Here is a 24,957-nt window from a genome sequence, read left to right as displayed (position 1 = left end):
CAAACAGCAGAATAACGAGTGACACAATGTTTTATGCCATAAACATTTCTTTAAGACCAATCAAAGGCAAGTGCATTATTTAATTACTAGTAACCAGGGTAACCTTAAAAAGGCATAGTAAATATCAAGTAAAAAACGTCTCATTGTCAAATGCTGCAACAATATGTTGCAAACCAAAATCATTAAAAGTGCGTTTACGTGAAATACAAAAATATAAAAAATATGAAAAAATACAAATTATGTATTGAAACAAGACATAAAAAATAAATAAACATTTGTCCCAAACAGCCAACATGGAAGTTAGGTTTTGACAATCGTTCCTGTGAACAGTAATGAACCTCCAGGATGTTTACACGTCATTTCGCCATATTAAGGCCAATTAAAAATGCAAAGTTATACTTCCTCACGCATTGCCAGAACAACTGCAGATGTACAGAAGCAGTTCGATATAAAACAGCGTATGTAAACTGTTCTCCACAGCCAATGCATATTGGTAAATATCAATCTAAATATATCACAAGTAATGTGTTGAAATCAGAATATGTTGCATAAATTGATAAAAAATTGAACTTAAATTTAAACATCATGCACACTACTACCCATGTTAAATTAATACCTAAGGATAAACATAAAAATTTATAATAGAATAAGTCATACTTTAATTTCTTTCTAATCATATGTTGTCTGCAAGAGATCAGTATTAATATAGATATGACTTGTTGTAAATTCTAACTATATATTTACATTCTAGAATAAAGTGGTTATGACCCCTGTTATGTTATCTATTATAGGAGAGCCACTTAAGAACACATTTGATTGAAAGGGTATCGTTAATACCTGGCAAAAGGAGGGCTCTAGTACGAATCTGCCACAAGAGTTCGTCAATTTCTAGACGAATTTGCCATGGACCCCCTCTTATTTCTGGAATTCTTTGCTGCAGGACAACAAAACTAAAAGAATGCCCACTATGTTCTAAAATATGCTTAGCCAGAGCATTATTTTCATCCTGCTTACCAACAGCATACATGTGTTCATATATTCTAGTTTTTATCTTGCGCTCAGTTTTTCCAATGTAAAAAGCTTTACAGTGGTTACACAGAGCTGCGTAAACGGCAGATTTTGTTTCACAATTAAAATAGTTGTCTACCTTATATTCCTTGTCATTAATGGTAAAATGTGTTCCAACCTTGATGTATTTGCATTGTGCGCATGCTCCGCACTTGCGCATACCCTGTTGGCGGTTGGAGTTGAACTTTTTCTTAGATCTCTCCAAAATTGTTTTCAAGTTGTCGCCCCTCCTATAGGTTATTTTAGGTTTTACACCCAGAATACTAGAAAGGTTCCTATCATGTTTTATTACATCCCAATTTTTATTGATGATTTCCTTAATTTGATGGTAGTCTAGGGAAAAGGTATGCAAAAAACTGGTGCAATAGTTATTACCCTCGAGCTTATTTCTCCTAAAAACCCCTACAGTAAGTGAAGAATTCTCAGAATTGTCACTAGCTTGATTGTTGTTGTTACTAGGAAGAAGAGGGAAAAAATGACCCTCACCACGTTTACGAGACACTTCAGAAATAATACTATTAATCAAGTTAGCTGGGTAGCCCCTAGATGTAAACATGTTCTTTAATTTATTACATTCAATCTGAAAGTCATAGTCATCTGTTACCATCCGTGCTGCCCTAACAATTTGACCTTTTATGACAGATCTTTTTTGGTGGTATGGGTGGTTACTGGAAAAATTTTAGAACATAGTGGGCATTCTTTTAGTTTTGTTGTCCTGCAGCAAAGAATTCCAGAAATAAGAGGGGGTCCATGGCAAATTCGTCTAGAAATTGACGAACTCTTGTGGCAGATTCGTACTAGAGCCCACCTTTTGCCAGGTATTAACGATACCCTTTCAATCAAATGTGTTCTTAAGTGGCTCTCCTATAATAGATAACATAACAGGGGTCATAACCACTTTATTCTAGAATGTAAATATATAGTTAGAATTTACAACAAGTCATATCTATATTAATACTGATCTCTTGCAGACAACATATGATTAGAAAGAAATTAAAGTATGACTTATTCTATTATAAATTTTTATGTTTATCCTTAGGTATTAATTTAACATGGGTAGTAGTGTGCATGATGTTTAAATTTAAGTCAAATTTTTATCAATTTATGCAACATATTCTGATTTCAACACATTACTTGTGATATATTTAGATTGATATTTACCAATATGCATTGGCTGTGGAGAACAGTTTACATACGCTGTTTTAAATCGAACTGCTTCTGTACATCTGCAGTTGTTCTGGCAATGCGTGAGGAAGTATAACTTTGCATTTTTAATTGGCCTTAATATGGCGAAATGACGTGTAAACATCCTGGAGGTTCATTACTGTTCACAGGAACGATTGTCAAAACCTAACTTCCATGTTGGCTGTTTGGGACAAATGTTTATTTATTTTTTATGTCTTGTTTCAATACATAATTTGTATTTTTTCATATTTTTTATATTTTTGTATTTCACGTAAATGCACTTTTAATGATTTTGGTTTGCAACATATTGTTGCAGCATTTGACAATGAGACATGTTTTTTACTTGGTATTTACTATGCCTTTTTAAGGTTACCCTGGTTACTAGCAATTAAATAATGCGCTTCCTTTGGATTGGTCTTAACTCATTCCCTCCAGTACAAGTCTTTTGAGTGTGTACCTTTAACTCCTAGTGGGTGTGGTCTAAGCCTTTAAAAATGAAGTTATCACCTTACAATTCTAATAAATACTCCTTGACAGAGGTCAAATATCAGTACAATTCTGTTTGCCATCATGTATGCTTCAAGATAAAATATTTTGATACCTTGTATGTAGCGTGGTTTTGGAATTATTAATGCAAGTATGAACAAGTAGTATTTGACGCCTAGAGGAGCAATAGGGGGTAACTGCAGATGCACCTGGAGGCATCACTCAGATGTAATGAGTTAAAGAAATGTTTAATAGCATAAAACTTTGTGTCATTTGGTATTCTGCTTTTTGTCTGAAGAAGGCAGAACATTTGTTTTGCCGAAAGCGCTCACTTTACTTGGATTTATTAAACCAGTTTTTATTTTAAAGCCGTCTCCTATTGTTTCCAGTTCACCTTTCACTTTTTTATTTGGGTTGCAAACTGGCTGAAGGACAGAACCCACATGGTTAGAATTGCTGCAGCCATGTCAGACTCCAAACCAGTTACAAGTGGCGTCCCACAAGGCTCAGTCCTGGGACCTCTCTTGTTCGGTATATATTTCTCAGAGGTACAGGCCAACACGGAAGGACTGTGGCTGACCAAGTTCGCAGATGACTGCAAACTAGGCACCATAATCAACTCTCCAGCCAACACAAGCATCCTACAAAAGGGCCTCATAGAAACAGACAACTGGTGCCAGAGCCATGGCCTCAAGCTAAATGCCAAAAAGTGTATAGTCATCCCCTTTGGCAAAAACAAAGTGCCCACAAATTACCACATAGGTGGTAATCCAGTAAGTACAGAAGAAGTAATTAGGGACCTGGGGACCCAAGTTGGTAGCAATCTCTCATTTGAAAACCACATGGCCAAAGTGGTTAGAAAAACATTTTATATAGCCCACCTAATCATGAAGAGATTCACATCTAGATCAGGGGAGGTCATTGTGCCTCTTTACTCATCCCTCATCAGGCCCATAATTGAGTACAATGCCCCTTTTGGGATGTACCTTACCAGACACCTGCAGCAACTGGAAAGACCCCAAATGTACCTCACCAAGAGGATCAAAGGGCTCAAACAGATGCCATATGCTGCCCGGTTAAAGAAACTCCAGCTCTACTCAGTGGCATACTGCCTGCTCAGAGGCGATCTGTGTCTGACGTATAAAGCCATGTCTAAACCAGAATTAATGGACATGCTGCACCTCAGAAAATCCAAATCCCATCGAGCTACACGCTTGAGAGACTTGAACCTCAGCACTGAAATAAATAGAACATGCTGGAGGGACAGATTCATAACCCAGAGGCTCCCTTCACTCTGGAATAAAATCCCAGTCTAGGTTAGACAGAGTCCCTCATTGACTCTCTTCAAGAGGACTCTTGATGAGTGGATGGGAGATCGTAGGTTTACCCCGGGTATCACTTCTGTGTCACTGTTAGACAGAGGCACAGTATACTAACCTTGGAAAAGGGCATAGCAAAATTCATTTAAAATGGGTGGAAAAAGCCAAACACACTCTGGCTAGGCTTATAAATGCCCTAGGGCAGATAGCCTAGTATGAACCTATGAACCCATGAACTACAGTGTGTGGCTCACTGTGACATGAATTCCCATAGGTGGAGCATATCCATTAAGCCTGAGTTCGATATGGCTTTGTTGGCCAGCAGAGATCATCTCTGAGTAAACGATGCCACTGAGTAAAGTAGAAGTTTATTCAGTCTGGCTGCATAGGAGATATGTTTGAGGCCAGTAATCCTCTTTGCGAGGTACATTTGTGGACCTTCCAGCTGTTGGATGTGTCTTCTGAGGTACATCCCACATGGGTTATTATACTCTATGATGGGACTGATGAGTGATGAGTAAAGGAGCACTATAACCTCACTATGTCTAGATGCGAACACTTTAGTAACCAGATGGCCTATATAGAAGGATGTCCTAACTACTTTGGAGATATGATGCTCAAAAAAGAGATCACTATCTCCCTTAGTCCCCAGATACCCTATTACCTTGTCTGTATTAAAGTGGCTGTCACTTATGTGTTAATATGTGGGTGCTTAATATTCCATAATGGAATGACCATGCAGTTTGTGGCACTTAGTTGGAGGCCATGACTTTGACACCCTGTGTTGGTCTCTGTGAGGCCCCTTGAAGGATGTCTGTGTCAGCTGGACTGTCAAGTATGGCTCCTAGATTGCAGTCATTGCCAAACATGGTCTGCCGTAGTCCACCTGTGTTTGCCTGTACCTCTGAGAAGTATATGCCAAACAGTAGGGGTCCCAGGACTGAGTCCTGTGGGACACCAGTCGTGACTGGTTAAGAGTTGGACCTGGAGACCGCTAGTCGTACCATGTGGGTTCTGTGTGTAAACCCGTTGGTAACCCACCCTGTGATGTATGGGTGTATGTACAGGCTGGTGAGTTTATCAATAATACCTGAGTGGGGAATGGTGTCAAAATCCTTGGTGAGGTCCAGGTAGTATGTGTGAACCACCTCTCCCCTCATCTAACATCTTGGTGACTGTCTGTAAGATGTCAAATAGGTTCAGTAGGCATGAACTGCACTCAACCAAGCTGACCTGGGTTGGGTGAAGTGTTTGGAGGTTACCAATGTCTTTGTTAATGAGTGCCATGAGGATGCGATCCATAGCTTTGCATATCAGGCTAGTCAGGCTTATGGGGTGGTAGTTACCATGGTCAATTGTGTTTCCACCTTGGTGGAGTGGAATAGCCATTGCCATGCACCATTGTATGGGCATGTAGCCTGTGGAGAGGCTGCGGTTGAAAAGCTTAATTAGGTGGGGGGGGGGGTCAGTTTGTCTTGTAGTGTTTGCAAGATGCAGTCTGGGACACCATCTGCCTCCATTGATGCTGTGTATTGCTGTTAGAGAGAGCCATTTCCACCTGTGTGTCTCTGATGTCTGGAAAACTGTACTTTTCGGGTATTGTTGTGGGCTCTTTAGGGGGTGAAGCTTGCACTGAATGTATCTGCAAGGATGTTGGCGATATCAGTAGGGTCAGTATATTTTGTGCTATATTGCACCGGCACAGTGCAAATCTGTGTGTTACCACTTAGATCCTTGACATAGCCAAAGATGGCTTTGTGGTTATCTTTCAAATCCTTGCCTATTTTCCTGTTGATGTTAGCCTTGGATGATTTCATGAGGGACCTACATTTTTTACTAATGCTGGTCATGGATGTCTACCCTTCTTGGGATTTTCTGTTTTTCTGGACTACTGTCCAACTACTGTTGTATAGCCTGTTTATTGCAGGTGTCCACCAGACTGGTGTCCTTGTCTGGGAGGAGTGAGTCTTGGTTTATCAGTGATGGCACGATCCATACATCCTTGTAGGTGCTTATAGAGTGCATTTGTAAATCTGTCTGTATCTTGAGCAGTGTTTTCCCTTAGCATGGGGGCTGCAAAACCCCCCACCCCTGTCTCTAGTAGTGTGAATTTAGCTGTAGGAAAGGTATACACTGTGGTTTCTGTGGGTGGGGGAGATGGTTGGGTGCGGAAACAGTGAATAGGTCATGGTCAGATCTAACCAGTGACTGGTTTACCTTTGCTGTGGTGTACCTGTCACCCATGCTGGTGATTATCACTTCTAGCATGTTTCCATCCCTCGTTAGAGATTTTACCATCTGATACAGGGCATATGAGGTGATAAATTCCAGGAAGTGCTGGGCCTGGAAGTGAGTACTTGAGTAAGTTTCCAAGTTAATGGTAGAGTAGTTGAAATCGACCAATAGCAGGGTGTGTGGTAGGACTGTCATGTTTTCCACTGTCTCCAGGTAGGTGGAGTGGTGGCCCTGGGTCATAGATAGTGATCTGTAGCAGGCCACAGTTTGCATTGCAGTTGTGGCTGATGTTAGCTGCACATGGATGATCTCAGAGGTATCATGCTGTCCCACTAGCCTGGAGGTGTAGGTATCCGTGATGAATATGGATACACTCCCCCCATGTCTGTGTCAGTCCATGTTCTGTGTCCGAAATGTGTGGTATGGGTTGTAGTCTGTTAGTGCTGGTGTGCTCTCAGGAGCCTTAAAACAGGGTCTATATTGGATGACTGAACACTTAAAAAAGTGATTAATCGACCCTATGCAAGCGAAAGCTTACAATCTCGAACTGTCAGAACAGCGATTTTTTCCCTAGGAAAAAAAATCGCTGTTCCAAAGCACATACACAGAACACAAGCACACCAAAGAAACAGCAATCCACACACATACACCTAAAATCTGACACCTAACCCTACACTAAACTATACACACACCACTAACTATCCACTTACCTTAATCCAAAACCTAGCCCTAAGGTCCGTCACTATTGCACACTCACCTCACCTGCTCCTTAACCCTAACTCACCTAATCCGCCCTAACCCTCACATCCACACAATCGCACACTTACCTGAATCCAACCCATAACTTTCCACCACAGCACTGAAAATACTGAAGCAACAGAAACGGACAACCAAATTCTTTCCCTAGGAAAAGATTTGGGTTTCTGTTGCTTCGATATTTTAAGCTTTCGCTTACATAGGGTCGATTAATCACCGTTCGCTTTTTTACGTGTTCAGTGATCTAATATAACCCTTAAAACAGGTCTCACTTACTGCACAGATGTTGACATTGTCCATTATGAGGAGTGTTGTGAGTGCATGCATGTTGTGATCACAACCCCTGGTGTTGAGTAGCATAACCCTCATTGATTCTGCTATTGTGCTGTTTACAGAGGTGGGATTCACCTTTGAGACTTCCCTAAAAAAGGCCCCATGGGAGCGGCAATAGCCTTGGCCAGTATTCCAAAACCTAAGGCTGACACATATGCCGGTATGGTAGTGTTGCATGCATGTTTCCCATCTGTGCTTGTTTCTCATCTTTCCTGTAGGTAACCTACGGGTAAGCAATAGAAAGCCTTAAACTTATACAAGTCTTCTTGCTTCCAAGATAGGCTTTTGGAGTGATTAAGTATCAGTGTTCTGTATGTTCTTGCTGTACTTAACTGTTTTCTGACTACATGGTGATATTTCACTGTATATTGTGATTTGAAAGCTCTGTTTATTCACATATTGTGGCTGTGATGGCCTGCACTTTAGAGGTTCACAGATAGGTAGTAGGCCCAAGGGCAATTAGAAGCATAGCTACAGTATGTTGGCTTTCTCCGCACCATTGATGAAGTAACTGAGCCTCTGTCAAGCATAGCCAATGAAGTGATTCCAGGCAGAGTTGCCGGAAGCTGTTGAAGACTGGGGTGGTGGAGGGTGATAGGGGCACTTAGTGATCTAAAGAGGGCATGTTAACGTGAAAAATCAACACCATTCAATTTCCCCAACAGGTCTTGCAGCTATAAAATTGGAGGGGCTCCCCACCCTCTGGCTGTATGGCTCTTGGACACATGAGCACCCCAGCACTGCCAGGTTACAACTCATATCATACCTTCCAGCCTCAGTTACTGGATCGCAGCACAAAGGGCAGAGGTGTATCCATATTCATCAAGGATACCCATATCTCCAGATTAGTAGCACAGCATGATGCCCCAGAGATCATCCATGCGCAACTATCAGCAGGCAAAACCACATTTCAAGTCATAGCTGGTTATAGATTGCCCACCATGTCCCAAGATGCTCACTCTGCATTCCTTGAGACATTGGAAAATATAAAGGTCCTACCCAACACCATAATCTTGGGTGATTTCAAAAACCCTGGTATAGACTGGGCGAGCTACCAATGTTCCAACTCCTATGCTCAGCGATTCATAGAATTTATAAATTCAAATGCCCTTGAACAACTAGTATGTTCCCCCACTAGAGGGGACAACATATTGGATTTAATCATCACAAATATGGGTGCCCATTGTACAACACCTGTTATCACCCCCTCCTTGGTCAGATCCGACCACAAACTGATAACCCTGGACATCCTCACCCCTCCACCTCTCACAGTCAAAGAAACCATAGTCAAAAACCTCTCCAAAGCAAACTTCAAAATACTTGCATCCGAAGTGGAAAGCTTCACTATTCCCTTGCAGAAGGATAATGATATCCAGGATGTGGAATCCTACACCAAGGCACTCTATATGCATCTTCAGGATTGCATGGACCGTGCTATCCCAAATAAAACCAAGACTTCTTCCTCAAGCAAGAAGAAACCAGTCTGGTCGACCCCGGCCATAAGCATACTTTACAATAAAAGGAGGAGACTTATACAAAAAAAGGCCAAATCTCAAGTTGAAAAATCATCCCTGATCAGCATTAGTAAGAAAGTGAGGGGCCTCATCAATCAACTAAAAGCTAATTTTGAAAAGAAAGTTGCCAAGGTTGCCAAGGATAACCATAAGGCCTTCTATGGCTACGTCAAAAACCTAAATGGCAATGCTCAGGTCTGTTCTGAGCTAGTACAAAATGGAACAAAATACACTGACCCTTCTGACATTGCCAACATCTTGGCTGACAGGTTCAGTGCAAATCCCCCCCCCCCTCACCACCTACAGGGCCTATTACCATTCCAGGGGATTGTGTAAGTCCAATTATTAATGATACGCTGGTTAACAAGGCTCTATCTAAAGCTAAAAACACTGCCTCCATGGGACCAGATTGTGTCCCAGGCTCTGTCATACGTGAGCTCCAAAAGGAATTAACCCCGCATCTAAATACCCTGTTCAGTCTCAGCCTCTCCACAGGATATGTGCCCATAGAATGGCGCACGGCAATGGTGGTCCTGCTACACAAGGGTGGGGCCACAACTGACCCTGGGAACTACTGACCAATAAGCCTGACCAGTCTGATCTGTAAGGCTGTGGAGCGAATCATTATGGAACTCATAAATGGAGAGATTGGGAACCTCCAGTCGCTGGACCCCACACAGTTCGGCTTCATCAAGGGCAGATCACGCCTCCTGAACCTGGTGGATTTCTTTGAGACAGTTACTCAGGCTATAGATAAGGGAAAGGAGGTACACACAGCTTACCTTGACCTTGCTAAAGCATTTGACACCATTCCCCATTCAGGTATTATTGATAAGCTCACCAGCCTGGGCATAAACCCTTATGTCACAAGATGGATCGCAAACTAGCTCTCAGACAGAACCCATAAAGTAAGAGTAGCAGGATCTATGTCCGAATCCAGACCAGTAACAAGTGGTGTGCCTCAGGGCTCTGTCCTGAGGCCCCTCCTGTTTGGCATATACTTCTCAGAAGTACAGGCAAGCATGAAAGGGCTGTGGCTGATGAAGTTTGAGGACGACTGCAAACTGGGTGCTATAATAGAGTCTCCGGCTGACATGGAGATCCTCCAGAAGGGCCTAAATGATACTGATGCATGGTGTCAAAGCCATGGTCTCAAGCTAAATGCAAAAAAATGTGTGGTAATCCCCTTTGGAAAAAACAGAGTACCCGCAAACTACAACATAGGAGGTAATCCCCTGAAATCTGAAGAAGAAATAAGGGATCTAGGGACCCAAGTAGATAGTCAGCTTTCCTTTGATAACCATGTTGCCAAAGTGGTTAGAAAATCCTTCTATGTGACCCATCTGATCAGGAAAGGGTTCACATCAAGATCTAAGGATGTAATGGTGCCCCTCTACTCTTCCCTCATCAGACCCATTAATGAGTACAATGCACCAATCGGAATGTACCTGGCTAGACATCTCCAGCAGCTGGAGAGACCACAAAGGTACCTAACAGTTGCCCTATGCAGCACGATTGAAAAAGCTAAGACTGTTCTCTGTTGCATACTGCTTTCTCAGAGGCGATCTCTGTTTAACGTACAGAGCCATGTCCAACACAGAATTGTTGAACATGCTCCATCATAGCAAAACCAAATCTACTCGAGCTACACGCTCTAGGGATATAAACCTCAACGCAACAATGAATAGAACATGCTGGAGGGATAGATTCCCTTCGCAGAGACTTCCCTTACTATGGAACAGGGTCCCGATCTACATAAGACAGAGGCCTTCACTATCACTCTTCAAGAGGAACCTTGATGAGTGGATGGGTAACAGAAAGTTCACACCAGGGATCACACCAACAGCACTACTAGATATGGGCCAAGGGTACTAGCTACTAGTACAAGGGTCTAGGGAACTACTAAAGGGGCGGTGAATACCACACAACGTGGCTGGGCTAATATATGCCTTCGGGCAGATAGCCCAGTACCAACCTATGAACCTATGAACCTATGATCACAGGAGTGTATATTCTGTTACCCATTCACACATTAAGGTTTCCCTTGAAGTGTGTCAGTGAGGGGCTATGCCTAATGTAGTTAGGAATGTAATTTATAGTCTCTCATTTCATTTGTTATATGTGTTTATTTCAAGAGTAAGCAAAGCTCAGTGGGTTTGGGTGACTCCGCCCTTTGCTTAGCCTAGCTTACACATAGAAATCATCTAAATAGGAAATAGGCAGAAGCAACATTAATGTCAATAGTGTAATGGTTATAGCATTTGCATAGTATCTGTACATTCGAGGTTCAAATCCCAATAAAGTCAGGGACGTTTATCATGTTAAAAAGTATACCTTAACCACAGCTTGCATATATAAGTAGTATTCATCAGTATAATAAACATTTGAAACACCCATGTGTGCTGGAGAGTAAAGTCAAAAGAGAATGTAATGTTATGTAAGCACATAGTGAGATGTTACTTCACTGGAATGTATATATCCTGAGTAGTTAACAGATGTGACTGTGTTTGCATGCACAGGTTATACGTTTTAATGTTTGTTTAACTGCTGCTTTAATGTCACACAAACACTTTTAAACATGCTTACAACTGCTTAAATGAGCCTTATTCTGGAGTAAAACACATTTTTAAAGCATCACAGGTGTTGAACCCTGGACTATGCATACTATAGTCATGGGACTTACCACTAAGCCATCTGAGATGTATACATGGTTCATGGTCTTTAGACTACACCTTATACTATAGGCATTCCACAGTACTGACCACAAATGGGACAGTCACTTTGTTTACATATGTACAGTTCATTGTACTCTAGTTTGTGAATCAACATATACAAGTCTACATAAGTATAACTGATACAAATTAATACTAATATATATATATATATATATATATATATATATATATATATATATATATATATATATATATAAACATCTATGAACACATTTCGTGACACAGAAGCAATCCAAAGGAATTGAAGTGTACACAAAACACATGCAACTCTGGTATTATAACTATTAATATTAACCTAATTCACCATAGAAGGGATGGTTGTTGTGTATGTGGAGATTGTGGTGGGGGAGGAATGATGGGTAATGAAATCATACATCAAGGAGAGCCTGGGTTGGATGTTCAATAAGTGAACTGGAGGGGTATACATGGAGTATGGGGACAATATAAAAAGGACACAAAACAAGAACCATTCTCATCCATAATACACCCTGTCATGTCACATTGCAACAGCCAATTCCACAAACATATGAACATTAACATGTATCATACATATGTACACCAACTGACTGTCACATTTTTATTCAGTAGTGGGGAATGCCTGTAGTAAAATGTATATTCTAAACACCATAACATTTGTACATATCTCAGATGCCTTAGTGGTAAAGTCAGTGACTGTGGTATTCATAGTCCTGGGTTCAAGACCTACAAGGGCTGTTAATTTATTTTGAGGGCCAGAATAAGGGCTGTTGGATGCAGGTGGATTAAAGCACTTTTAAGCAGTTGTAAGCAGGTTTGTGTGGGTTTACATGACAGTAAGCGATGCTTAAACACGGTTAAATGAATAAGCAATTCACAGGTTTAACCTTTGCTTAATGTCGCGCAGTCCACGGGCAAACCTGCTTACAGCTACTTAAATGTGTGGTATTCACACTTTCCCTATGAGTGCCTACTCTGAGAGGTCAAATAATAACCCCTTCCAGGATTAGAACCCACAACCATGTATACCATCCTCAGAGTAATCTACCACTAAACTACCTGAGATGTACCTAGACCAGTTGTGTATTCAGACAGGTTAAAACACAAAACAGAGGATTGTGTGGAAATAGGATACATTGCCATGTACTCAATGAAAGGTGTATGCTATATATATATATATATATATATATATATATATATATATATATATATATATATATATATATATATATATATATATATATATTATGTATATATATATATATATATATATATATATATATATATATGTATATATATATTATATATATATATATGTGTGTGTGTATATATATATATATATATATATATATATATATATATACACGGGTTCATATGAGATAAACGACACGTTGGTCCATCGACAGCCGGCAGATGGACTTCAAGTAACCGAAACGTCAAAACAAAGAAAACTAACATAAACGAAACTCACTCAACCGACAAGTCTAAACTACATACTAGCACTAAACAACACATACCTGCAAAGTACAATCACTACCACAGAAACACATACACAACTACATACATACTCGCGCTGCTACCTACGATATACACCTCATACACTCCACACCACAACAACAATAATTAAAAAACAAAACGGATCCCCACTCCAAACACCACACACACAACACAAGCAAACCAAACTCCTACTAAAGCAACACTAAACCTGACATACACACCTATCGACAACCCTGACTCAAACCCTAACCCTAAGGTCCGCCACTCTCAAGACACTCACCTAACCCAGGCCCCTAACCCTAACTCACTTAACCCACCCCTAACCCAAAAGATATCACTACTACACACTTACCCTAATTCGAGCCCTAACCCTAACTCACTTAACCCACCCCTAACCCAAAAGATATCACTACTACACACTTACCCGACCCGAGCCCTAACCCTAACTCACTTAACCCACCCCATCCCCACAGACCGTGAACATCGCACACTTACCTTACTCTCACCCTAACGTCCGTCACTACTGCATACATATACATCCCTTACACATTTCACTTACCTCCGCGTCGGTGTCGGTTGACTGACTTTCGTTGATTTAAGTTTTCGTTCCTTTGACGTTTGGTTAACTGACGTTCGTTGATTTCAGGTTTCGTTCCTTTGACGTTTCGGTTACTTGAAGTCCATCTGCTGGCTGTCGATGGAACAACGTGTCGTTTAACTCATAGGAACCCATATACACATATATATGTATATGTAGAGAGAGAGAGATACATAGATACATGTCAATATATAGAGGTATAGGGATATACATATATATGTAGATATATAGATAGGTTAAAAACATCTAAACATCTATGGAGGTACAGATAAACATGTGCAATAATAGGTTCATAGGTTCATTGGTAGGTACTAGGCTATTAGCCCTAGGGCCTATATAAGTCTAGCCAAAAAGGGTATCCTGGCTTTCGCCACCCAATATTTTTTTTTTCCTGTGCCCCTGTCTAGCAGAGCCACAGAAGTGATCCCTGGGGTGAATTTCCTGTTTCCCATCCAATCATCAAGATTTTTCTTGAAGAGTGCTAATGAGGAGCTCTATTTGACATAGATAGGTAGTCTGTTCCAGAGTATGGGAAGTCTCTGGGACAAGAATCTATCCCTCCAGCATGTTCTGTTTATTGTGGTGACAAGGTTTAGGTCCCTAGAGCACGTAGCTCGGAGGGATTGGGATTTCTTTAAGTGGAGCATGTCCAACAGCTCTGGGTTTGACATAGCTTTGTATGTTAGGCAGAGATTGCCTCTGAGTACGCAATATGCGACAGAGTAAAGCTGTAGTTTTTTGAGGCGGTCTGCGTAGGGCATCTGTTTGAGGCCATTAATCCAATATATATTTTATGTATATATATATATATATATATATATATATATATATATATATATATATATATATATATATATATACACATGTGTGTATACAGCATCTGAAGTGTTCATATCTGAGTATAACATGGACCATAGCAATCACACATTCTTCCCCCCCAAACAATATGAACATAACGTATGAAGAGTATATGCCAATACACTATTACAAATATGTTCTATGGTCGCAGTCACCAACACAACTACAATGACTGCAAATATCCATGATAGAAATACACAGACAGTTTTCATTTAGCAAAAGTTTATTGCATTCCGATGTATTGCCAAAAGGATTCAAGGACTAACAGTACCTGCATACTATACAGGAAGCATTTAATAGTGCCTTAATGAATCAGCCTGCAATTACAATAGTATTAGTCCACTAAGGGATAGGTATTCACATAGGGAAAGAACCCCCACACACATATAGAAGATTTATAAAGCGGTTCCTACATACCTGCAACTGCTATGTACACCCAGCAACATCTCCCCCACACCCATACTAATTACAGCAATACATACTGTCATAGCTTAACCAATTATTCACCCACTGTATGAAATCTGTTGAAACCTTAATATACCTGGACACAGACACACTAACATGAGCCTATGTGAAATAGTTGCTGTTATACAATGGAACAGTTGCTGATGTTACAGGGTTTGTTTGAACTATTCCCATTTCAGAGGGTTGAGAAGTAATTACACCAGGAAGTGTTACCGATTACTGATTATCAGCACAGTATGATACACATTAACACCAAACTAAAGATGTCTGGAAAGCACACTGTAAACTCCCTAACTTTATATGCATAGCCATGCAGCATTGAGCTGGTCAAACATCCTGGCCAGACTGAAACATATGCAGAAGTATTAGGTACAGACAAACCCTGCACAAGTAGCAATGTTCAGAAATATAACAGCAGTACTCACATTTAGACCAAATCCTCTAGGCATTACACACAATATAATAGTGTTTGTCAACATACAGCTGTTGCAATAGATTTCAAGCAACACGTCCAGGCTGTCTTCCTTGCAAGTAATGCAAAATAACAACGCCAAGTGGATTACTCAATTATACTCCACTGTTGCCATGGTATTGGCTAAGGCAGTAGCTGCACAGCTGATGTGCATGTAATTAACTACTTAGGAACACCAATTGGTTATCAGGATAGCACATGTTACTGATCTCAACTATCAAAGGATGCCTTGTCACACATTCAAACCATCTGTATCTACCTGTAGAACAGGACAAAATACTGAAACACAAACTGAAAATGAGTAATATACCAGTCAATAACACCTCTAATTACTAATAAGGTATATATAACATTTAATATGTCTGTGTATGTAGTACCTGTTCTGTAAGAATTACAGTGTAATCAATACATGTAGTGGAAATAGCTATCTTGTAGTGATGTATTGTTGAGCAGTAGTAATGCTTGTAGTATTCTATGTGTGTACTGCTGTAGGTCACAAGGCAAACTCCTCATACACCACAAGGGATGATATATATGGGCTTGGAACTCACCAGTTCTCTTCCAGCCACTGTCAATGTCAGGGTTGGTCCAACAAGTATGTGCTATAACAGGGGATAGTATATGTTGATATACTGTAACAGTAGACATATGTGTGGGTGTATAAGTAAGATGAACATGTCAAATGTGGGCTTACTGTGCAAATATGGTTTGCATTGTGGGATATTGTGCCAATAACTGTGTAATGTACAGTATTTTAGGCAGATCTGTATTCCATTTTACATAGCATTTCTGTTATGTTATGCAAACATTAGTTATGTCTATTGGCAATTAAAATACTCAATAACAGGATACATATGAATTGTATTCATCTGACAGTTTAGCAGCATGATAGCAAAGATTATTGGAAGAGCTAGGTAACTATCCATGCACATAACACATGTAATATCCACATCTCTAGTAACATTTGCAAGGAATAACAGCTGTGTATGTGTACATGTTATGCAAATGTGTAGTGACCCTTGTTACAGGGCTGGGACAAATGGCTATGTGCACACCTACATAGAATGGATATTGAGAGTAGAGACACATTGGTTGAACTTTCAGGTATGTGTAGCCTAACCTCTCATTGCCAACCTAACAGCGACTTGCAAATACTGTATGTAAGGTAGTGCACAGTACTGGTAATGAAACAGGTTGCATATCATCTTTAACTCCAGTGTAACATCTACAGTAGGAGTGTAAGATGTATGAGACTGCTGACCATGTGTAACAGCTGCTTCACAGGTGATGGCTTACACTATCTGATGATATCCTGATCATGTTGATAGTGGCAGCAGAGTCTATTGATACATGACTCTGTTTGGGGAGTGGGTGTCTGTGCCCAACAGAGCTCATGGTTCTGGTAGATATGTGAGTATATACCCAGAAAAGGAAACAGACCTGTAGACACTTGCATCATCTGTAATCAACTATCAGGATGTGATGTGCTCCTCAGAGGAGGATTGCTACTAAAGGTAGCTAGTATGTTTCTGTAATAGCCAGTGTTGTCACATCCATAACACAAATATTTACATGTGAGCATCACTGTCTAAAACATCTTCATAAGCAATACGTAAACTAAATACAGTACTTGGTACTTGTAGTACTGAATGCTCATGCAGGCATGTCCACTAGTCACCTACTGGTGTTTACTAATGTCAGCTTTGTGTATGTGGCCATCCTGGGGGAATGTAATCTCTATGCCATGTACACTGCCAAACCCACCTAACACCACACCCCACACATTGTCTGGGATGCAGCTACAGGGGTATGCTGGAAGGCAGTCCAGTCTACAGCCATGACTGGACTGGACAGTCATGAGGTGTAGGTTAACACATGCATCTCATCATCACAACCAACACATACCCTTACCAGAACACAATAAGGACACCCACACGTACTACAAGAAATCACACGCATTCACAGAGGCTTCTAAGTATCTGGCCAAGCAAGTGACCTCCCAAGCTGGAATAGACAGACAACAAAATACACAAACTGTATGACATAGTTTGCATAATTGTGCCACACCTCAGAACACGTGGCTGGAAACATGCCCAACAGTACTCATTTGTGAATGCAGACTCTAGCACTATGTTACACACCAAGCTATATCAGGGCAAACATAACGTCAGCTGCCTGTCTGCCATGATTAGCCACATACCATACACTCAGACCACCTTTTGAACTATACACATGGCCCTGGCATATTCCATGTTGTTGTGCAGGACCTGTGATGCAGTAGCCTGGACTGCATGGAAACGCACATGTAGGAACTATCAGGACTTGTAGCCCAGTGCAGGTATGTCCCAAGGCCTGGGTAGCATTCTGCCATTGGCCAGAATGATACTGCAGTACAGGGATAAAAGGATTGTATTCCATAATTGTCTAATGTACTGGTGCAATGCAAAGGGTATCCAGCATCTCTCTGCATGGGATAACATGGTTGACAGGCCATGATGCTTTGCCAGACAGGGCCTGCACCTGTCATCCCTGGGAATCTGGATACTGGCTAGGGCTCATGCTTCCCCTATAGTGCCTTTATCATGCAAAGTTCAAGTGAAAGTCCACTGCTGTAACAGGGACAGCCAAGCAATAAACTGTGGGTCTTGCTACTCAATGATACATTTCAGAAACTCAATATGGACTCACTTATGTCAATCCTTAACATGGAGAACATATCTGTGCAGTGACTAAGATATAGTTCAATGCTCCGGAGAGCATACCTGCCTGACCATGTTATAACACATACCTCACCTCTTACCCATTATCCTTTATTGGAACACATGGGCCACAGGTGTGTCCATATTCCTGAAAGATATGTACACCCCCATGCTAGTTGCACTTGCATAACTTCAGATACTTTATGCTGATCAACTACCTTTGTGCCAAAGTGGAATCCAAATTGCACCTTGCGACAGATTACCCACCATGCCTCAGAATTTCCAACTGTCATATTGTGCTGTAATGGGGAATATTAGGTTTGAGACAGAAATCCATAATAATGGCTACTCTCAACTATTCCATTATGAACTGGGAAGACCCCTCATGTACCAACACCTCCGCTCAATGCATGTTGGATTTCATCAATCCCAATGACCTGGATCACCATAGTCACACAAACAGGGCTAACAGTATGCTACACATAGTCAGTCTCCAAAGCCAATGTTATGCTTCTTAAGAGTGAAGCGGTGACTGTCATGGCACCCATGCAGATGGACAATGCATGTGCAAATGCTGAATCCCATAAAAATGAACTTTAAGCACTCACATAAGTGCAGTGATTGTGCCATTGAAACAGAACCAAAATTCAACCAAACACAAACAAGAAGGCAAACTGGTGGTACCCTGCCTTAATGTGTACCACAAAAGGTAGTAACTGTTGCAAGAGTGAACACACATGAGTGGAAGTGATCCCTGGTCAGCCTCAGTAAGATGCAGATACAATATATAAAACCACACAAAGCTACCATGAAACTAATCAGCCATATATTATGAGGCCAGCCACAGAGCATTCTATAGCTGTGTCATGAATTGTAATGGCAACAACAAAACCTGCTGTGTTTCACAGCACTATGGCATGGAAAGTACTGCACCTGCAGAAATAGCACCTGTTCATCCAGATAGGGTCTTGGAGAACCTAAAATCACTCCCACCTCCTTCCCAACAGGTACACATATTTATATATCCATGTACACTACAGAGCCCCTGTAATAACAACTATGCAGGTACAAACAGCACTCTCTAAAACCTTACATACAGCTTTCATGGGACCTGTCAACATCCCAGGGTGTATCGTACAGAAATGTCAGAACAATTTGCTCTCCACATACACATCATGTTCAATCATAGCTTCATGTCAGGCTGCGTACACTCTGAATGGTGCACGGCAACAGTTATCACACACTGCAAAGGGGGAGACACCATTGATAATGGGAAATAGTGCACTACTACCCTGCTGAATCTGGCCTGTAAGGCCATGAACCGTGATCAACTTATTTGATGTAGTCACTACAGATGTAGATGACAGTAAGGTTGATTCACACAGCATATCATGACCTTGCTAGGTCTTAGGACACCATCACCCATACTGTGTTCCAGCTACACTCAGTAAACTAGGTGTATATTTCTATGTCACAGGAGTGGTTGGCAACTGGACTGCTAGGAGAACCAACACTACAGAAGTTGTCTGACTAATACACGCACATCAAACCTGTGCCAGCTACAGTAATACAGGGTTAATTCCTGGTACTCCCTCTCTTTGTTATCTATACCACACAGACTAACACAGAAGGCATCTGAATATTGATGTTTGCAAATGACTATTAACTAGGATCAATAAGTTGACTCAATGTCAACATACAGAAGGGCCATTTTGGGTCGATGTGTGGTGTGTGATGTATGGCCACAATCTGACAGCTAAGTATTGCATTGTCATCCCCTATGTTAAAAAGCCTGTACCCATGAACTACCACCTATTCAGCGGTCAACATAATGGAAACTGTGTATATGGGATGCAGCTGGACAGTAGTCTTTCCTTTGATGGTTACTTCACCACACCAGATGTGTAGTCATACGTGGCACCCCTAATCATGACAGGGTGCCATCCATGAATATAGAGATCATTGTTCAGCCATACTCAGCACTCAAGTGACCCATAATAGATCACATATCTCCTTTAAGGCTTATTGGCCATGTTCAGATGGCTTACACTGGCCTTCCCAATCCCTAGCTCCACTATGTAGCATGATGCCTACCCTGAATAAAGCCATGTCCAACCCAGAGATGTTGGAAATGCTACACTTACACATCCTGATTTCAAATAAACACATACTTCATGGACATCCACCTTTCTAGTACAAGGATTACAACATGCCTGACAGATCTCTGTCCTATACACTTTACATACTTCTGCCATACTATGCATCTCTGTCCAGTGAAGCTGCACATTGCTCATCTTTGTGACACAGTGTGAGGACCGCATGGCAAATATATCAGTAACCCTGTGGATCAGTTCTGTGGCACTGCTTGAACTGGCCACTGAAACTTACCTGTCTGTTGGCTACAGCTAGGTAAGCTTTCTGCCTAGGTTCATAAATGGCCCAGGGCATATAGCCTACTTGTACACTATGGCCATACATGCTATAGTTGATATTCAACCCTGCAAATACCATCAGGCTAGCCATTGTCCCATGTGTTTCACAAGTGCAACACGGGTAATACATGGCAGGATGCTAAACAGCTCTACAGTGCCACGTAGATGTATATGGCAAAACACATACATGTAAAACTTTCTGTAAGCAAGTCTGCAGGGTCATAGGTCACATACCTTAAGGCTATGTATGACTATATATGTGACACATACACGGCATTAAGGACTATTGCGTTAATGTGAACACATCCAGGCATGTGCTGATAGGTAAAGACACCAGTACAGGCAAACAGACATGCCCACATCAAGATATCCACATGGAGTATGAGCAATGTCATCACTTGACACACACATATATGGTGATAACATCAAATCACCAGTAAGTGTCAAATGTGTGTGAGTTAAACATGTCAGTGGTGTTAGTGTCATGTAGATTTGCAAAGACATAGTTGTAATTTTAATAAATGTGATACACATGTATGTTCAGCTATACTTCTGTACTTCTCTTTGAGTTACTGTGACCTGTCTCCATCATTATGCCTTACAAGTATGTAGCGTGCCAGCCTGCCACCATACACCCACTTGGAGGATGAGGTCCTCATCCCATACCTCATCGACAACCATGTAACACTCTTCAGCCATGTGCCACAGGATGCACAGGAGCGGGATGCCCAGTGGGAGGAACTCCACAGAAGGGTAAATGATGTTGGCGGCCACAATTGCACCTATCAGCAGATGTGCTGACACTACACAGACCTCATAAGATGGTCAAAACAGCATTCTAATGCAATTGCCAGGTGCAACAGGTGGGGGGCCACTCACCCAGCTCCCACTCACATGTACTGAGGAGCTGCTGGCCAACCTGGGGACACCTGCAGACCTCCATCCACAAGCTTTAGCTGGTATTGTGGAGGTAGGTGTCTCTCGACCACCAAGTCTGGAGTTGCCTGGTAAGTCACTACTGCACATATAACACAACTATATTTCATATAGTTACATGTGTTACTGTACAATATGTAATGTAACATCATATGCAAGGCATGTATGCACATATGCCATATACTATAGTCTGCTATTCTATGTATGCACAGATGTGCATACTCCATAGTATAGTCTATTGTACTGTCTTATGTGCTAACATGAACATTGCACCCAGCAGCTATCACACAGGTGTGGATAATGATCTTACTGCTGTGACACTCCTATTTAGGTACCTCTGGCCTTTTGCAGTGACACCGGCCTGTTGCAGGTGAAATTGTTATTTACCAGGCTTGATAATGCACAGATCATAATAATTGCATGTTATCTGCCATGTGGCCATTTAACACACATACACATAATGTATGGTGGTCCTGTTAATATACACTGGTCAGATCTGCAATGCATCACAGTGGTTAGCCATGTGGAATGATTGAAGACTATATGAAACACCTACACTACACTTTACAAACTGTCATTGCCAGATGTGTGGACAGCCGTAAATACAATGGTGGAGGTGTGGCTCACTGTAGGGACAGGTATTACAGATCAGCATTACACATGTGGGGAATACAAACAGTACTATACAGAGAGCATATATGTGCGCACACTCTGAATGTGTTGGAGCTGGAGCATGCTCAGCCCACAGGATTCACCCTTGTAGATTATACCCGCGCTATGAATGTCACACAATGTCATGTGCTATCTGACATGTCCATGACATGTAGTGTTCTGACTGCAACACTGCTCAACTATCCTGCAAAACATGATATCTCACATCCCAAACATACCACCCTTTGTCTGCATAACCCTGTCCTCAGTGGAGCATATAATATCTATGAGTGTATGTCATATGGGATAACCGTGACATGTGACATAGATGCCCATTACAACCATTGGACAAAACATGTGTACATGTCCATGGAGGATGGCCAGAGACATGAAGCAACACGCACAGTAGAAGTGATGTACATGTGTGCACACCATGTTGTACATTGGCTCGACACAATACACCTATGGCCTTTGTGTAATGGTGATATTGCAGATGTGAAACACTAAACATCATACAGGCCTGTGCACAGCTTGTGTAGGCATGACATCAAAACCACCACATAACATGCCTTGAACATCTTGAGTGTGTCACTACATGAAAGCATTCACCTATACAGTATCTAAATACATACATGTGTTGCACAACATACACATACAACCACAGCAGGCCACATATACAGTATATTCACCTTGCTGGTGTCAGACATCGCTGTCATGCTTGCTCCTCATGTGTGTGCGGTACACAAATGGCATGTGGGACATGGAGTACTGCTAAGTTAGCCATGTCTGGGCATAGTTGCCAGACATCAGTAATATGGTTGCAGATGTGCAGGGGTGTCATCTGTATACCCTTCAGTGACCTCTGTCACACATTCCACAATAGGGTTTAGTTTGTATACACCTCGGGGACATGGGTCACATTCCACATTAGATATGTATTTTATCTGAACACAATCATGGCTATGAACTGTGTCTGTAGCTCACACTGTATAGCAATAGTAAATCCACATGATGTCCTGCAATGGCTATGCACATCAGCTCAATGTGCAGTATGTCACAGCATATTTGTAGGCTGGACTGACAACATTGTGTCAGCTGAAGGTCCATGTTAGTATAATATACCCCTGCATTGGGACACCATTACCTTACTGTATATTTCAAAGGACACCATTGTGTTACACATGTATGCATGTCATTCAACACATCAGTAGAAGACATGTCATATTACATGTGATTGGCAAGGTCATATGCTACACATCAGGCTGGTGTACTGTTAACCTGTGCTGGTCTGTGGCACCATTACAAATTAGGGACAACCATGTCAAACATGTGTGTACAGCCACATGCACATTGTCTGTAGACTCAGCTCAGGGGAAAGCAGAATAATGTTGAACAGACATGCACTGCTTTGGGGGAGATATGCAAGCTAGGGCTCAGGCAAACATAGTATTCACTCCACATACCCTTCTGCACATGTCCTTCTCACAAATAGGGGCAGTGACCAACACAAAGCATCAGTGGCAGATGTACAAAGGACAGCGATGGTCTGTTAACATGTGGGGTATGTTGCACAAAACATGTCAGTGCGGTGCAACGGTGCATAGTGCATGCATTGTGTTGCAGGTATGGAGCATAAACTACTAACACAAATGGTGCAATACAGGGATGTATGCTAACTACTACTATAAATATGTAAGGTGCGTGCCTTCTGCTATAACACATGCATGCTGTTGTGTGCAACTAAGGGATGTATGATAACTACCACTATAATTGTCTAAGCTGAATGCCATCTGCCATATCACATGCATGGTGCATGCTGTTGGGTGCTGTAGCATGTGTCTGTCTGTGTGTTTGTCTGTGTGTCTGTCTGTGTGTCTGTCTGTGTGTCTGCCTGTGTGTGTGTCTGTCTGTCTGTGTGTGCCTGTGTGTGTGCTGTGCTGTATAACTTGTAATGTACAGTTCTTGTCTGCCCCCACAGGTGTTGATGTAGGTGCTTTGCCCTCCTGTGGTCCACCTGATGTTAATGTCCCCACAGACTCTGGCAGTGATTAAGAAGGTATGATTGAGGCACAGGCAGGGTTGTCAGGAGCTGAATCTGTGCCATTGGTTGCCATTTCACCTGTATCCCCCTAATCCCCGCACACAGTTCTCCTGCCTACACATACCCCATCACCAGTAGCCATAGAGGAAGGACAGCTGGTGGATGGTAGCATAGAACAGGGAAGTGTGGAGACTATGGAATGTGTGCCTGCACACCATGACCCCAGCCAACTGACTGGTGATGTCCCACACAGGCATTTGCCCAGTGCTGCTCGTAGGAGGACCACTGGCCAACATGCCCCTGCAAGACAAAGCACATCAGCTGGTGTCACCAGACACATGTTTCAGGCTGTAATGGAGGCACAGGCATGTGCTGAATGGTACAGCAGAGAAGGTCTGAGGCTTCAGAGGGCTGCTGTCCATTCTTTAACTGACAACATCCAGGCAATTGCAAATGCTCACCATCATCTTGCAGATGTCTTGGATAGATGATTGGGTGACATCTTGGGAGCCCTTGACCGTGGCATGTCAATCCTCAAGCGTGGAATGTCTGTGCTGGAGCATCAGGTGAGAGTGAGGCATCGGGCACGTGGACGTAGGCCAGCTACATCACCTGTTGAAAGTTTACGTGAACATGCTACTTCACATGCCCACTCCCATAGTGGTGGTAGTAGCAGTGCAGCTGGTGCTGTGCTGTCCACA

Source organism: Protopterus annectens, chromosome 7.part0, assembly GCF_019279795.1.
Source record: "Protopterus annectens isolate FY-2018-M chromosome 7.part0, PAN1.0, whole genome shotgun sequence".
In the NCBI taxonomy this organism is placed as follows: Eukaryota; Metazoa; Chordata; order Ceratodontiformes; family Protopteridae; genus Protopterus; species Protopterus annectens.
This window is presented reverse-complemented; position numbering follows the sequence as displayed.